An 18,236-nucleotide genomic window follows, 5' to 3' on the forward strand; every position below is an offset into this window, starting at 1 on the left:
TGGCCCCGACCCTTGTTGGGTGCCACCGCGGTAAGTCCAGGACGAAACGTGAAGAGTTTGGATAAAACCTGAAAAAGCACGTCCCTCCGCCCTCCCGCCTCTTCAGTTTTTACGGAAGTTTATCCTGGAGAAGCGGGAACATAAAGGCTTGCCCAAAAAGTAATTTGTTTTGACTGCAAGGCAATTGAGGAACAGCTTATTTTGGGACGAGAGATTTGGATTCTGAGGAACTTCTTCACTGGGAGCTTCCGCTCAAGTCAGAATAAATCCTTCTGGGGGATAGATTTATGGGGTTGATTCATAATGTGTGTCACATCTTTGAGACCGTTAGTAGACTACAGGCATTTTTTAAGGCTGTTGTCAAAGTTTGGGCTCTTCTTTGTTTGGCGCTTTCTAAAAGCCATTGGAATTGGTGGCCAAACCACAAAATTAGCTTCAGTAACAGCCTGATCGAGCCCAAAGGTCTGCAGCCACTGGAAAATACAGTTACTTAAAACCAAAATCGCATTGCTCCAAGCATGTGACTTGCTTCACATAAATTTATTCTTGAGCAGAAAACTCACACAGAGCTCGGGTACCACACATTTTTTTCTTTTTTTTCTGTGAATGTGATTATGATGTCTTTGTGTTAGTGCTCATCTTTGGGGTCAGTTTCACTTTTAATAATTGGCATTTTGTGTGATTATTCAAGTTACAACTTCAAGCTGCACTTTTCATGTCACAATCAGCTAAGCTAAGCAGACCTCTCCAGCTGTCCCTTTTCTGTTGTTAAATATATGTACCCACAGTGACATAAACAATGACTTTTAAAGTCATTCTTAATGTTAAAATATGAAGGACAAGGAAGTGGCTACTAAGCCAGCAAGAGCAGGCACTTTAATGGTCTGTCTAATATAGCAAAGAATTCTCTGAATGCCATGAAAATTAAGCACAATACCAGATTAGGAAGCAGATTTATAATATGTGGTACGGGATGGCTATAGTCAGGGCCTATTCTTACACTCTGATTTATGATTTTTTGTTAAGAGTAAACAATACGACACCATCATCATTGTAAAAAAGATCAGTGCAGTAGTTTTTAACCTTTTTTGTCTGTACTTTCTCTTAGAGATACTACAGAAGTATATTGCTATATAATGTTTAAGAACTTGCTTTTCTTTTAGACCTGTCACAGACTGCTTAGAAGTAATCCGTGGACTTTAGAATTCATTCAGTGTTCAGCCACTGGTTCAGCATAAATCCATTTCTCATCGTATATGTAGTCTGAGAACCAGTGCTCTGATTTTGTTCAACAAAATGTAGACATCTAGACTGAAGTGACATACAACTAAACTAGTTTCCCATCATAGTCAACGGTGAGAAAAAGATGTTTTCGGGAGCAGGTCATCTCATTCTGAATCACAAGTCTAAAATACGTCAGATAGATTGCACTCTATTCTTTTTATTGTAAGGGTAGCGTTAGGCAAGAGAAATCCTTGTTACAAAGGGAGAGGTTTCTGGTGGAGCGTGAGGTAATGCTGTGTTAAGCTGTTGTGCTGGCAACAGGTAACATCCGCCATAGAGGGAAAGCAAATCCAGAAGTCATGGGTTTGGGAATCTGGGAGGTAAAGGCAGATGTCAGTTAAAGATGGCTCCAGGAAGCATGAACCAGGAAGTGAATGTGCAATTGGAAGGGGAGGAGGAGAAGAGCTGCAGAAGGACAGGTGAAGAGCTCTGTGCTAACTAGTTCTTCAGAACAGCTGGGCTAGAGATATGAAAGGTTCAGGATAAAAAAGTGAGGCAGCCTTTGTTGCAAGGTGAGTGGATTAGGGGTAGCCAAGCAGAACTTCTTGGGGCTTTGCCCGAAATTTATTCCTGAACCCTGAATAAATTGCCCAGTACACAATGTAAGGGGGGCAACACTAAGGGCAACAGGAAGGAGGTTCAAAAAACCCAGAGGACCTGCATGCTATATAAGCATCTCAGAGGAAAGAAGTGATTACTCTCAGGAAGGTAATATCTTTCCCTGCTTTTTTTTTTACTTAGGTATTTAAGTCTGCTTTTCCCCAAGAAGGAAGGGTAAAGGAAGAGAGTGTAAGTGAAGTGTAAGTACAAGAGCATTCATGTACCCCATTAGAGCTAGCAGCAGACTGATTAGAGCTTTCCTAGAAATGAGAGAGCCAAGACTCTTTCCGTGATTTTCTGATTTAGATCAAAGACGTGAACCATCTCCAGGTTTGGGCATCCCCACTGCAAAGTTACTGACAGTTATGGTACAGAGCTCTTTCATTTTCTCCTGTTGGAGTTACTTAATAATCATGGCCTGGAAAGTAACTGGTGAAGTACTCAGCTTTGTTGTTGGTGACTGAGGATTCTGTATTCCAGTTGTCATTTTTTTCAATTTAGGTGCCATTTAAGAATGACCAAGGGACTGGGTCCAGTGAACTGGACCCACTAGGTCCATTCTCAGATCAGGACCACCTTACTGGACAACCCTACTTTGATATTCTTGGTCTTTGGCATCATCTGCAGATCTGGGCAGCTCATTCCTGTGAGGTGCTGGTGATGCTTGGGTGCACGTGGCCAAGGTACCAGGAACTCGGGCACTGGGGTGGGGGACAGTTGAATGCTATTGCAGAAGAACTTTGTTGGTGTGCAAGTAGTGTTTTGGGTACTTGGCACCTAATTTCTTTTCAGGATACGTGCCCTGGAATCGTGTACCACAGTTGTGAGCCAGGTGAGGATGCTGGGTAGGTGATTCTCATTGTTTTGAGCTTTTTTCCTCAGAATGGGAGAGGTTTTTGAGAAAAGTCTGACACTGAGAAATCTCACTAATGGACCCTGAGGTAGAGATAGGGCTAGAAGACAGGCTAGTGATGACAAGTAACTATCAGTTGAAAAGATTGGGTGAGAGATTGGCCTCACCAAGGTCAGTAACAACTCTCAACAATTTCAGTGGAATGAGGATTGCAGCGTAGGGCCAGAAGTTGTGAATAGCTAAAATGTAAAACATTCATGTCCCTATTCTCTTGATCATTTCAGTAATTAAGGTCTTTACTGGCTGTCTTGAAATTTGTATATATGCAATGTCTACCCAGTCTGCATAATGTAAACTCTGAAGCACTGTAGGATTTTGTGACATTTCTACAAAACAGGAGAGATACTCTGCAAGGTGTACCCACCTCTGTGCAGAGGCCAGCACAAGATTTATGTATTGCTTAAGAGACTGTGATAGATGCTATCAAAGTACATCCCTTTCAAAGGGCTCAAGGAATTCTTCCAAGGGAAATTTCTTGCCTGTGCAGTAGATTTGTGCAACTTTAAAATAGTATTTAAGTAGGACTTATGTAATACAGAGACCTGTGTAAGACCCCTGCACAATGGAGAATTTCACCTGCAATATATTTGCTTCCTGTGCTTTGTAAAGTATACGCAGAGTAAAGACATTTGTTGGTAGTGTCTGGCTCCTAGGTTGGCTCTCGGCACAGACATAAATTTCACCCCACACTGAAAATCTCTCTAGTGATCTCTGCCTCAGTGATGCATGCTTTCACCTATAACAAAATTGCATTCACGTGACTATAACGATTCCTATGGATAATAATTGCAAATTTTTTTTGGTATTAGTCTTTAGCCAGATCCTCAGATGTTTTATGAATATTTCTCAAAAATGTTTAATTAGGTATTTTAAAAAATGTTTCATAACTGCCCTTTGAAACTTAGTTTTTGTTCTTAAAAATTGATCTATTTGCACGTTTACACAGGGATAAATGAAGGTTTAAGGGTGAATACACATAAGCTTATGTGCTGACCATATGAAAAAGGCTTTGTCCTGCAGAGGAAAACCTCTACTCTGTGTGACTCTAATGGGAGTGAGGCACCAATACGCTTCTGAAAATCCCGTTAGGTACTTACCTGTATCCTCAGGCTTCCAAACACCTTTTACCAGTTTGTTCATTAGGACTACATTTGAAAGACTGGACAGGTCTTTTGCATCTAGGTTTCATAGATACACCGTTAAATCAGTTTTGCAGTGTTAAATTCAGTTATTTTTTGTGCAATTTAAGTAGTGTGGACATGTAATTACTTGACTTCGCTTGCATATCAGGTAGTTAGAAATGCAAATGAACTTAACTGTGGCCATGAATAATTACCAGTGTTAAATTGCACTGCTAATTACTTGTGCCTGCAAAAAGATAAGCTACATTTTTAAATTGCTGGACTTCACAAATGGTCTTTTTATCTATATGATTTAGAGAGAGAGAGAGAGAGAGAGAGGAGAGAGAGAGGCAAAGAAAAGTTCATATGCGGTCTTCGTTGTTTGTGCACCATATCTATGTTGTCCTGTACTGAAGAATTACCAAATTGCTTGTTTTCACAGCCAAGGTGGAGTGATAACATGTAACTTAAAAAAGATAGAGCCAGTCACATCCACAGTGATGCAGATAGATGATTGAGCTCCACAGAAGAAAAAAAAAAAAGGAACTTATAGTATCTGAAGAAGTAGTTCCGAGTAGATACATTTGTTGAGGAAGTATTTTTGAATGGTTGAGAATATTTCTCTAATATTGCCACCTTGGATCCCTCATAAATTGTATATATAAGTAATGTAGTATTCAAAATTTAATCTTTGAGTAATTTTTTTAGCTCAAGTTTTGGGTTTTTGTGTTTGGGGTTTTTTTTTTAAATAACAGAGGGTAAACACTATCTTGTATGTCTGTGTAACAAATCTTTTAATGTGAATAATTCTGAACTTGCAGTCTTGTTAGTGAGAAGTATTGAAATTCTTATTCCATCAACAGTTTTTAGTTAATGTGGACAGCACTGTAGAAGTGCCTCAGTAACAGGGTCTACAGTGAGGTCCTGAGCTCTGACTTCGGAAGGAGACTTGCTGTTATTCCCTGCACTCCCGGGGAGGAGAAAGAACCTCTTGTCAGAACATCAAGAGAATGTGGACCAAGCTTACTGAAGTTCCTGCTACATCCAGTCTCTCCGCCCTCTTCCTATGTCAGAAAATCTGTTGGTGTTTTGGTAATTGAATGTGGAACAGGAGGAAAAAGGCTTTCTTCTTTCTCCATTACAAAAAATAAAATACCATTCCTTACAAATCTTGTAGATGGGATTTGTTGAATGTTGTGGTTTAACCTCAGCCGGCAACTGAGCACCACACAGCCGGTCACTCACTCCCCCCCCCCCCGGGGGGGCGGGGATAAAAGAAAATATAATAATAACAATATTAATAAAAGAATATACAAAGCAAGTGATGCACTTTGTTTGCAGATTGCTCACCACCCACTGACCGATGCCCAGCCAGTCCCTGAGCAGCAGCCTCCAGCCACTTTTCCCCCAGTTTATGTACTGAGCATGACGTCACACGGTATGGAATGTCCCTTTGGCCAGTTTGGGTCAGCTGTCCTGGCTGTGCCCCCTCCCAGCTTCTCGTGCACCTCCAGCCTTCTCAGTCAGTAGAGCATGGGAAGCTGAAAAGCCCTTGACTGGTGTAAGCATTACCTACTAACAACTAAAACATCTGTGTGTTTTCAACATTATTCTCATATTGAATCCAAAACACAGCACTGTACCAGCTACTAGGAAGGAAATTAACTCTATCCCAGCCGAAACCAGGACATTGAAGCATGTGCACAGACACTGGGAATAGTCTTACAGAAGTGGTGATTCATTTATTTAATGTATTTTCATCTGCAGTTTAATTAATACAATTAATTGTACATATCTTAGTATAAGCTACATTACAATATGTCTTTCAACTACTGTAAATACATTCCATTCACTGATTTGTTTTTCTGTGCATGACATACAGTAATGCGAATGCATCACAGTGGTACAGTTCAGCAACCAATCTAGTTGAAAGGAGCGATGCTGAGCACGGTTAGGAATTCATGACTAAATCACCTTAGGTGAAAGGCATGATTTTTGCATGAGGCTTGTCTAACCAGTAATATGAAAACAATCTGGTGAGAAACAGGTAGGGAGTCTTTCAGAATTTAGAAGCTGAACTGGGAGCGCTGACCCAGGGCCGTGCTAATGACTTTCTGACTCTGATGCATGGCTAAGCAGTCTTGGCCTCTTCGCTGACTCGTTCTCATATCTTACCTTCTGACATGCTACCAACCATGTTCGGGTAAAAGTGGAGCATCCCCACACAAGAGATTTCCAGCCAATGCAAGTCAGCGCCGCGGGACCATTAACGCAGAAGGCTATGTTAATTTACTCCAGTGGGGGAATCTGTTACCGTGATTTTAGAAGTGTCATCTATTAGCTTTAGGAACCCATGATGGACAAAAGCTTGTAGATTTTCTTTTTTAAACAAAGGAAGTGTTTGGTTTGTGTTGTTTGTGCACCTCACCCCTTCTCAGATACTATGTTTCATAGTCCTTTTGTCTATGCTCTTCTAACACTTGAGTTTCCAATAAAATGCTTTCTCAGAGACTATGTAGTGCTCCTGGTTTACCTTACTAAATGGAAATTCAGGACTTGAAATCAGCTAACCACTGCTGAAGCACACAGCAGCTCTGCAGTGTCATGGTCATTAACAAGTGCCAATCACAGCATTCAAGAATGCTTTTTTCCTATCACCATTACAGACGCCAGTGGAACACCGTGGAGCAAAATGAATGGGGTTAGTGACATTACCGAACGGAATGCTTGCCTTGAGAGAGGAACCTGAACACGCCTGGGAGACAGGGGAAGGATGACTTCTTCCAGCTGAGCTGCGCCCAGCATTTTTATGCACCGATATTAAGTGTAGACAGCCTCATGTCTGAGATGCACATAACTATACCAGTTACGTAAACCTACTCTATCCCAAGCTCTTCCGTAGTTTTCCAGCATATACGGACATGTGCGGAATGCTGCTTTGGCTGACTGGGGGGACTGCTGGGCTGGCAGGCTGGCAGGTATTGGTCCCATCTCTTTTTGTGCTGTTGGCTCGCTGGACATTATTAGGACATGGTCAGGGCCTAATGAAAGGAGTGATTATGGTTCATTATTTTTCATATACTTTCTGTCATGAAGCTATATAATGACTATGTGAATTTATGCACGTTTTCTCCCCTTCACTGTCTTTCAAACCTGGAGGCTGATTTTAGTGAAGTCAGATACGTGAGCAGAGAGGTCTCAGAGGCAGGTGAGGTTCCTATAAATTTCTTGAATGTAGGTGTTGGCTGCTTGTCCTAGAGTTTACCTTTTTCCCTTGCTGTTCTTTCAGGCTGGCCACCACTCCCTAGGGACCCTGGTCCATACCTGAGGCTTCAGCATACAGCGATTCATCCGCTGGTCAAAACTGGCCACGGCCTGGAGTCTTAATCCCTTCCCAGTTGGAACTCTTCGTGACCAGGCTTGGCTGTGCTCAGCTGTGCGGCTGAACAGGACGCTGGGTGTGTCACCGTGGGTTCTGTATCCAGGGGCAGAATGGCAAGTAGCAAGCATAGCACTGTGTTAGACCCAAGGACCATGCTGGTTCTGTGACAGACTACACACCTCCTATTCATAGTTCAGTATCGAATAGATCAACAGACACACTGCTGAGCTCCTCCTTGCTTCTGTTGCTGTTACTGCTCCGTTTCTTCCAGTGCTCATAGAACTATTTGCATGACTGTTATTGGTGTATAGGGATATACGTCAAATCAATCACTTTTTGTAGAGCTGAGATATATAAATACTTCCATTTTCTGCCATCTTTAAGGTTAGGCTAGAGGTTAACCATGAATGGACAGTATGTTGTAGGATTAGAGAGACTATTTGGCAATAGCATTTTCTATTTCTAGCAATGTACTGAGGGAGATTTAAAAATAATAGGATAAAATAGGATAACTGTCACTGACAGCTTTCAGAGAACTTTTAGGCTGTGCTCAGGGACAAAAATTAACACGGTCAATGTTGGAAATATTTGTTTTTGCTGATGTGACTGGTTCAGATCTAGGCATTAGACTTCCTACTAATTTATTGTTTAAATTTTAATTTAAGAGAATACAAACATGTACAGTATAATGACTCTGGGGTGATTTAAAGCTCTGCAAAGAAAATATAAATTGGTTTAAGAAAGTATACTCCTGAATGATAATTGCTTTGAATGCGTGACTGAGACAATGGAGAGTCAAGTCTGTAATGTCTGAGACGGAGAGTGAACACTGGCTTTGCAAGCAGCTAGCATGATTATATATTCTACTAGTGAGCTTCAGGTCTTACAATCTAGAAAGCGGAAATATTCTTGGATATTCCTGTGTCAACTCAGCTGTTACCTGTTCACTGCAACTAATTTGATATCTAGAACCTAATGCCATGGTCCCATTTTGTCAGTTTGTTGGATATTAAGTATGAAATGTTCTCATTTATATGTAGAACAAGCAGAAGCAATTTTAAGTTTTATACCTGCGAGGATGCAGAGAACAGTCTATCTCTGGATAAAGGTAGGTCATCTGCTAAGAAACACGACAGTTTGAATTCTGCATACTATCAGAACAGCACTGTGATGGCACAGTAGGAGGAACTGCATGAATGCAGCTCTGTGATACAACTGTAAATATAAATCTATTTCTGCATTGCTTGTTTCATGGAGGTATGAAGGAATGAACGTTTTATGTCACCTACAAAACTAGTCAAGCCTAATGTTAGCAAATGGCAGTATCTTTTGCTTAATTGGACTAGTATTTGCATATAGTTAGGCAATGTTTGAGTATGGTATTTAAAGAAAAGGGTAAAAAACTGAGCAGGAACAGGATGTTGCACTGTACTAGGTAAGACACTCAGCTGGCAGGAGAAACATATGGGGTCCGGTTCCTGCTACCTAGATTGTTTAGTGCTGGTTTTGGTTTGTTTTCTGATTGACTACATAATGTCAGGCCATGGAGCTGGGACCAGGACCTAAATCTTGCCATGAGGCAGGTATCCTAAGTAGTGGACATGGGGGTCAGTCTCTCTTGTCCACATCCCCCCTGCCCGCCGTGCCATTGCTTGGGCATTTTTATACATAGAGGATCCAGGATAAACAGGAGAGCATGCTTTCCAGGATTGTACCTCCTGGTACTCCAGGAAACGTTTTTTGGAGGTGGGAGACTGGGCTTGAATTCCAGATCTTCTGTTTCGTGTGATATAACTACTAGGTGGTTGTGGAAAAGGTGGGCTTCCTGCAGCATTTGTGCGTTCACTGGGCTCAGCACTGCTGCTGATGTACCTAACCTGAACACACAGCTCAGATCAGACTCTTCTAGGGACATTGCTGGGAGCGAGACATTTAGGTTATGCTCTGTCTCACATCTGGATCGCAGAGATTCTGCACTGCACGCTCTTGGGCAGTTCTGCACATCAACGGAAAGCTGGAAACCTCAGCTCCAAAATGTAAATGTCAACTGACAAATGAGCACTGGTAAGTCTTGCTGTTGCTGCAGTGAGGGATTTCTGGGTCCCTTTTTGGAGGGTTTATGTCTCAAATTCTGTTCAAGTCATGTTTTAGATATTTAAATCACCTCTTAAACTCTTGCAGTTCCTCACTACATAATTTTATTAAGCCTCAGTGAACTTATTTGCTCTCCATTATTAAAATAAAATGTGGAAATAAGAGATCTAAATAATAGTAATCTGTTTTTCCTAATCTGGGATACGTACCTGGACACAAAAGCGCTCTTTTGATAACTGAGCACACCAGTTCCTCACAGTACAGGACCAGCAGTAGCCAAGTAAAATGTACTTGTTGTGTAATTCTGTGCTGCATTGTAAATTTGGTATTAATGTAATGCTTCAAAAGCTAACAGAATATTTAGTTGATATACTGTATCTCTCTATTATGTATAATATCTCCTCATAAATATGCATGCATAACAAAACTGTGGCAATTTGAGGAATTTATGTAAAACTTATGAATTCTCTTTGATATCATGGGTCCTCAAGATATATCTGTTTCAACCTGCGCGCTCTATATTGAAAAGAGTGCAGTTTTTTCTTTCTTTTTTCCTAACCTTTTTAGTGCATTGAATTTTCAAAGGACATTGCCACAAGGCCAACCATGGAACATAATGAAATGCCGACAACCTGAAACCAAATGGAAGACCTTTAGACAAAAAGAGCTGACAATTGGTCAGAATGATTTATTTGCCCAGTGGGTTAGTTACCAAATCACTGATTGCATCTTGGGAAAACTTGGTGATGCTGAAAGAAAAGTAACTTAACTTCTAACTAAAAGTGAAGGTAACTTAATGGCCATTCTGGAGTAAGACAGAAGAAATCAGAAGAAAAAACTTGTTGCAGGAATGTAAGAAGTTATTTTCTGCTGTCACAGGCAGACAGAGACAATTGGGAACATAGAATTTTAGTGGAATTGCAAGGCTAGATTTAAATGCACTTTTGACCAATTTAGGCGAACCTAGTTAGATAATGAATGGAGCTGGGATAACCTTCGGTAGATACAGTGAGAAGTTGGAGAGAGCTAGAGTTATAGTCTTAATTATGAAACTTTCAGACTTCTGCTTCACTTGGCAGTCTTGGAATACAATTATGAACCTACTTAAACCAAAATGATTTTAAGGTAAGGTAGGTTTTCAGCCCTTAAACCCTTTAACCTTTACTTAAAAATCTGCTAAATTGGGGATACAGATATTCAAATATGGTTCCTAATGAACAGATACAGTAAGATACCTTTCAAAACAGAAAATAATGCTAAATGCTTCTTCTTAATGTAAAAACCCTACATGTTAAGTCATGCCTGCAGGTTTCTGAAATTGAAAAAGATAAGACTTAAGAGTAAGAGGATGAATAATTACAAGTACTAAGAATATGTTGAGATTTTAATATTGGGCTTCCAACTGTTAAAATGAAGAAGGAGATGCAAGTCTAGTAGACTTTGGCTCAGCATTATGGTTTAAGGCTTAGGTATGCTGTAATGTGAATAAAACTGCATTATATAGTTTTAAGAAAGGATTTCTGAAGTGTCTCTACCAGGGGATGGTGAAAGATTTGTTCTGGTCTGTTCAGTGCGAGTATCCCAGAAGGAATTTTTTGAACCAGTGTAGTTTACGGGCTTTCCTTATTTCTGTGTTAAGTTTAGAGAAACATAGGTACTTACAAAACTCTTTACAAATGCCCCAGTTCCATATAAACTGCACATTTCTCAGTCTTTGTAATAAGACCAGAAACAGTTACTATAAGCAGCTGGCAGGGATCAACTGGTTCAAAAATGGAAAAAAACAATCTTTTGCTCATGAAGTTTACTTCCTTAGCATTTATTTCTTGTGAAACCAGAGTGCAGCTTTTGCAAACACAGGACAAAAGGAAAGTGGGTTTTCAACACCAGATAACAAAAAACCAAAAGCCCAGTCCTGTAAGAGGACATGGAATTCTTACGGAGCGAATGGTTCAGCTACTACTGCATGAAAGAGGGTGTATTTAAGGTATGTCTGACAGTGCCTCTTCACCCTGTTTCTATAACATTTACTTCCCAAGGCCTGTATTTTGCACTAAATCAGGTGTCCTGAGTCAAGACAGTTAGCATTATGATATATTAAGGCAGCAGTCTGACAACTATTATGTACAGCCAATTTCAGATTATTTTGGTAGTGTGCATAAAGTGATCACATGCTCTGCATTGGCTATTGGAAGGTCAGTATTCCTTTGGAAGTAGAAGGGATTTTAATTCTTAATTCCTGTTAAGTCTGTTGGGAGTTAAGTAGAGAAACCTCTGGCAAAACTCATGAAAGTTCAGATTTCGAGTGCTTTACATTTCTATCTACAGCTATAATAATTTCCTTGCTGGCCCTTCTGAAATTGAGAGCATGTAATCCTTTTTACTGGGATTTCATTGTTACTTCTGGATAGGAAGAGAAAATTTACGAAGTGCTTCTCATTTAATACAAAGAACCTCACGTAGACTAGGTGAAGGGAGTTCCTGAGGAACAGTTTGACATACACACAAAACAGATTGCTCTTATTACTGAAATGATAAGAACAACAAGGCAGAAAGGTAAGGTGATGTACATCAGACGTGTACAGCACACATACATGAAAAGTGTGTGAAGAGGTACTTTATATTAGCACGGTGTCCTTGAGAGTGGGCTGTCTTGTGGATTTCCCTTTGCCTTGGTTGATAAATCTTGGGGGGGTTGGGGGAGAAACAATGGAGTCTAAGTTGAATATACAAGTTCTGAAGTGTATATGTGGAATAAGAGTGGGGAGAATATTTTTTTCTAATATTTATTAAGATGTAGGTCAAATAATTTACTGGTAGCGGGCTGAGAGAAAAAAAAGACAGCATCTATTTTAAGAATCAATTTAGATTTTCACATAAATGGAAATCAGGAATAATTCTACTGCATTACACAGAAGTGTAAGGGCTGGTGCAAGGTCAGAATGAAGCCTCCTGTGATTTCTGTTCAAACTGAATTTAAATCAGGATGACTGCACTGATTTCAGCAACTTCAGGCTGTTTTTTAACCAGATGAAAATTTGGCATTCAGTTATCACAGTAAATAATTCAGCTAATATTTTCCTAAGGAAAGAGATGGGGATGGAGCCTAATGTGGCTGCAGTTCCCCATGAGCACCATCTGGTGCAAGGTGCACTACTAGTCAAATGACAGGGACCCCTCCATCCTATCGACGTAGCTACTGCATCCAAACCTGTATTTTGTTTTTGACCTTGTCCTAAACTCCCACTGATGCCAATGGGAACTCCATGTGCAACACAGTCTTTTATTCAGGCTGTCAAATCTTAGTATTCTCAAAACGTTGACTTGGGCAGGAGTTGAGATAATTCGCGTTTGGGGCTTTGCACTGAAGCACTTGAATTCCATTTGGAGTACAGTACTAGCCCCATAAACCCATCTCTAAAAATCCCACTCTGAAAAGAGGATTACTGTACATCTGCTGTATTTGCTCCCTTTTTTCCATAACCTTTTAATGCCTCAGGGATTGAGTTTCACTAGACGCAGTGGGAGAATCCTGGTACATCTGGTTTCCCTGTGGTCTTACATGATGACTGAACAGCCTCACAGCTTTTGCAGTCAGGTTCCCTATGGGCTCACACTGTGATTAGATTTGTTCACCACAAATACATCCTTGTTTGCCATAAAGATACGAGTGAATTGAGCTGCTGTTTATGCATCCCATTTACAACTAGAATTTCATAGAATCATACAGTAAATTAGGTTGGAAAGGACCTCTGGAGGTCACCTCGTACATTTCCTGGCTCGGTCCCTTCCCAAAGATGATTTCTTTTTTCCCCTTTTGTGGATGGACAATTTAGAAATCTCCTTTCAACTGACAGTGACCTCTGCTTTCCTACTTCTCTCAAATGCAAGCACTCACCCCAGCCCACGCACATTCCGTATTTTAAAAATTATATACAGAGTTTTTAAAAATGCAGTGTAACATACAATACTAAATTTTGAAATGTGAAATCTGGCATGGAGGAACGTTAAAGATGTATAAGCCACACAGCTATTCCTGAATGTCTAAACAAATACCTGATCACCTATCTGGCTTTTGTCACAGCAGGAGATGACTCTGTGAAGTGAGAGGGTAGCAGTGGCCTGGGCATGCATTTGGCACCCGGGGAGACCCAGCTGTCTGTCACTTCCCAGGTGGGATTTGAGGTTGTCCAGCATCCCTTGCATCAGGACAGCCTGCTGCCATAACCCTGGCATGGGAGATGGTCATGGCAAAGTTGTATGGGGTTCAAAAGGCACAGTTTGGTCACCCCTTTAGGAGAGCTTGATTTCATTTTAGGACAATAAATTTTTTTGAGGTGACTTCACTGAGATTTTCACCAGGGCCATAATTATTACCAGATAACACCGACTTGTTCTTGGAAAAGCACTTTTTGCCTATTTTTAATGTATAATAGTTTCTGGGATTTATGTTTTCTTTCTGCAAATACAATAGAACGAAAAACATGACTGTGTGACATTTATTGCTGAATACTGGTTTCTTATTGGCAACTGCTCCAGATATACGATCAACATCTTTAATTTTTATGAAGAGTGACTTAGGTAAGGCCCATTGCGATATTACTTTTTATGAAAAAGGACTTTTTTATTTTAGTAGATGTAGGCTATAGTGTATAGACTCTATAGATGATATGCTGTCTCCAAATCTCAGATAGACTTTTGGAAGTTGACCACAAATGTCCTTTCTGAAAAGATCAAACTTTAAAGAGGCATAATTTTTCCTTGCTATTCATGCAGACACTGAAATAAATATGTGCTTTCGAGGAAAAATGAGTCAACATGGCTTCTGCTAATCCTCCAGATCATTTGAATAAATTCAAATAAAGTTTAAAACTGCTACCATGTGACTTATGAACAATCACGTTAGGTTAAAGTCTGAGAAATAAGTGCAGGTATTGACCATGTAATTTCCATAGCCATCTGAGTTCAGAAAAAGGTTGACAGAAAACATCCTTTAACAGTTCTAGAATTAATTGAAGACATTCTTGTTTCACAGATAGTTCATGAAAGGGAAAGTGAACACATTTTGATAAAAGTGACAATTTTCTTCACTTTAATTGTGCCAAGATTAAAATTGGTCACGTTTTAGGGCTGCTGCTTTTCTGTGAGAGGGTAGGGAAGGGACATGCAGTTCTGTTATTTATTATTAGTATCATGGCAATGTGTGCAAAGAACTGCACAAACGGAAGAACAGAAGAAAAAGACAGACCCTTCTCTAGTCAGTTTTATGGAACTGTGTTGCTCTGCAGCATTTTGACTCCATTCAGGAAGAGAAGGTAGTTTTCATGCTTTTATACTTGCAAAGTGGAGAGTAGCAGTGTGAAGACATGCGCAAACATTTTAGTGCCTTGAACGAACGGCAGCTGGGAAAGCTGCCAGTAGTGTTGGTTCCAGTTAAAATTTCCAAGACAAAGACTAGCGAGGAGGAATACAGTCAACACAGGAAGGCTCAAGCAGAACACAAACTTTAACCCAACCCAGCAGCAAGCTCTAGTTTTCTACAATAGCGTGTCTGGGGACACGATTCTTTCTTTCCTGCCTCTACTGGTTGCAACTCTTAGGTCTGCTGGAGGCCACTCTACTTTCAGGCCTTCACTTACACTGAGAGCTTATGCGGGTCTTTTTGTTTTGCACTCTAAAGGGGTGTTTTGTTTTGTTTTTCTCATGAAAAACTCTGTTCTGATCTGATCAGATGAATGATCCAGAAACAAAAGGCTATGCTGACTGTCTAGTGTGCCTGCACCTTAATGTGGCAGAGCCTCCCACATATTTTCAAATTTCGTTACAGAGAAACTGAGCTGAGGAGACCAGTACAACATCTGGAAATGTTTTGAGTATCTATATAACTTTATTGCTCTTTGATTTTCAGTTCAAAGTAGATGTGCTTTTATGGTATTTACCATACTGTAGCTTGGTATGTAAATTCCAGCTTGCTTGCTGGAAAGTTTGCATTCTGAATATTGGAGATGTAGTATTTAGGTGCTACTGCGTATTCATGTGAACTGAAAATCTTCATAATTTCAAAACTGGTTACATTCTTTAACAATTTAACACTTAGCAGTGTGGTCAGTATCTAATGTATTAAAAACTTGTCCCTTAAAAGTTTTCAAGATTGATTTCAGCACGAATTAAGTGTTTTGGGTCCTGTGCATCTTTAGTCACATCAAATCTCGCCCAATATGTTCTGCTGCAGTTGGTTCTGAATTAGTGGTCTTATTTTTCTAATCTGGTGAACAACCCGCACTTTCTGTTGACTTCAGATCATTTACTAACAATTTGTTCAAGTGTAAACCGGGAGGACAACCAGATCCAAGCCCTCCTTTCCACCACTCCTAACAATCTCGTCACTACATCAGTTTAGATTTGCCAAACCTTCATCAGATGTAAAAATGAATGGAAAGGTTACTTTTGTAGTATAATAATAAGAGCATTTACCATGGTAACAGACCTATTACAGTTCATCCATTTAGTCATGTTTTATCTTATTATAAATGGTGAACTCAACTCCCTATTCCCTTATCACAAAGCTTATGTAAACAGCTTTGTGCAAAGAGGAACCGGGGCTTCAGACTGTGTCTAGTCAATACACAGGAGTCTCTGGGCTAGTCCAGGGATAGCTCCCATGACAGGGGCGTGGTGGCCGAGAACCACAAGCCCAACATGCTCCAGAAATCTCAGCGAGCATCCTGGAGGTATCACCTGGAGATACTTCCTGTGACACCACCACAAGTCACTGACTCTCCTTCCACTTGTCTCACTCATCAAAGGATACGATAGGGATGCAAACATTAATACCTGTAAGCATATAAAGGTTCTCAGATGAAGGATGCCATAGAATTGCCAAGTCTCACAATAGTATTAAAGCAGCACCACCACCAGCAGCAGGATTTATCTGAGTGGGAGAAGGGGTTCACAGCAGTGGTTTATCGGCTTTCATACACCCAGAGAAGCAAGTGCATTAGGAACTGGGTGAAGTGTTTGCATTCGAGTCCCAGGTACTGCCGTACCCAGCAGAATGGTAACGCCTAGCTGGTGTGCAGCACTTGGAAGTACGTCATGAGGAGTGAAGGACTTCTGTCCATTTGCAAAGGGACCGTACGCTGACTGTTACATGTTCGTAGGATGGCTGGTTTTGAGCTACGCTATTGTTAAAGCAGATGGAAATCATAGCAGTCAAAAGCTACACGTTCCTGACTTGCAGCTTTCTTGCACTAATTAGAGGGTAGGTTGTACTTGTTAAGAGGCAGGCATTGTCAGGCTGTTTTTGCTTTCTGCGCTGAAGACAGCCACTAATGGTATTAGTTTAGTGCACAAAGTGAACTGCTTTGTGCACTAGCTGAAGTCCCAAAAGAGCTAGAACACTGTTTTCATAAAATGCTGGGATAAACCATGCTCTTTTGAAGTCTAAAAAAAAAAAAAATCATTGAAATAACTATAAAGCACTAGAACATAATTTTTCTTTAGAAAAAAAGAAAACAGTCCTTTATATCCTTGGGTCTCCAGCTAGAAAACTGCCATAAATGGCTTTTCTGGTATAAAGGCAACTACATAATAGTAATGTTGAAAATTCATAGTCAAAAGGAAAAATAAATACTTCAAGTTTCCCTTGTACCAGAGAAATGGGCCTCTTCGCAACTGTAAGCTACCAGTTTCAGAGTAAGGGGACCAGCCCCCTTGAAGTCCTCTAAAGTAACTGATATTGAAATGAGATAAACAAGTAACAGGACCAAGAGTACACTCACTGTACAAAAGTTCAACTCAAAACATACCTTATGCCACATTAGCTTCCAAAGTCACCTAACATAAGCAAAAATATATAAGAAAATAATATTTAATATAAGGAATTTCAGCAGCTTCCGTCATTTCTATCATCCCGATTTTCCTTTTCATAAGAACTACTTCATCAAGCTGATGACAAATCATATGTGAAAGTTTATTAAGACAGAAGAAAAACAGGGGTATCCGATTTTACACTCATCGACAAATGCAAGTCTTTAACAATAAAGCTTCTGTCAGAACCCAGGAAACACCACCATTACGCTGCGCAAACACCTTCCAATGAAGTACATAAAACTTCGGGCAAAGAACAGAGCTCCTCATGTCCCTATCGCCTGATCCTAATTACTCTGCTAAAATTTTGTTCTCCTGCAGTGAAACTGTTGCACAATTCTGTGAAAGTATTGCCAGGGTTCTTCTCCAAAGTGAAAAGCTGCTTGTGATAAAATTTATTCTACTGAAAGAGCAATATTTAATATTCCACTGAACAACTGGCAAAATTCTCCAATTTGGGGAAATATAAAGTGAACCGAGTGGTGATTTTGTGTTGTGGTTTTTTTTTTTTTTAAGGGTAATGGTTTAGCCAAGCTGGAACATGGAAGATCACACTTGATGTGTGCTTGCATCTACCCAGTCGAATAATCGCATACAGGATCATCTCCTGCTGCTAGGCAGCTTTCAAAGGTGACACTACTGTTTGAAGCTCCTCTCAGGGCTGTAAATTTCATTTGTACATAGTAATTGTGCACCATGTCCCTTTCTGACTTTCGGAAGCCACAAAAAGGGTTCAAGAACAGCTACCTGGCAAGACTTGCATCTCATCAGAGTAACTTTGTGACCATTACTATTCCTGTAACTTGAGAGCAGAAACCTACATTCTTGTGGCTTGCTGGGTTGAGTCCTACAGTTTCAACCCCATGCAATTTTGGAAGTTTTTGTTTTACCTTCCTCCCTCTATCAACCATGAGAGAGGGACATAAATTACAAGACTGAAATAACCAGGCCTTCTGTCTCCTCAGAGGCTGGA

This window comes from Pygoscelis adeliae, unplaced genomic scaffold (assembly GCF_000699105.1).
Source record: "Pygoscelis adeliae isolate BGI_AS28 unplaced genomic scaffold, ASM69910v1 Scaffold113, whole genome shotgun sequence".
Classification (NCBI taxonomy): Eukaryota; Metazoa; Chordata; class Aves; order Sphenisciformes; family Spheniscidae; genus Pygoscelis; species Pygoscelis adeliae.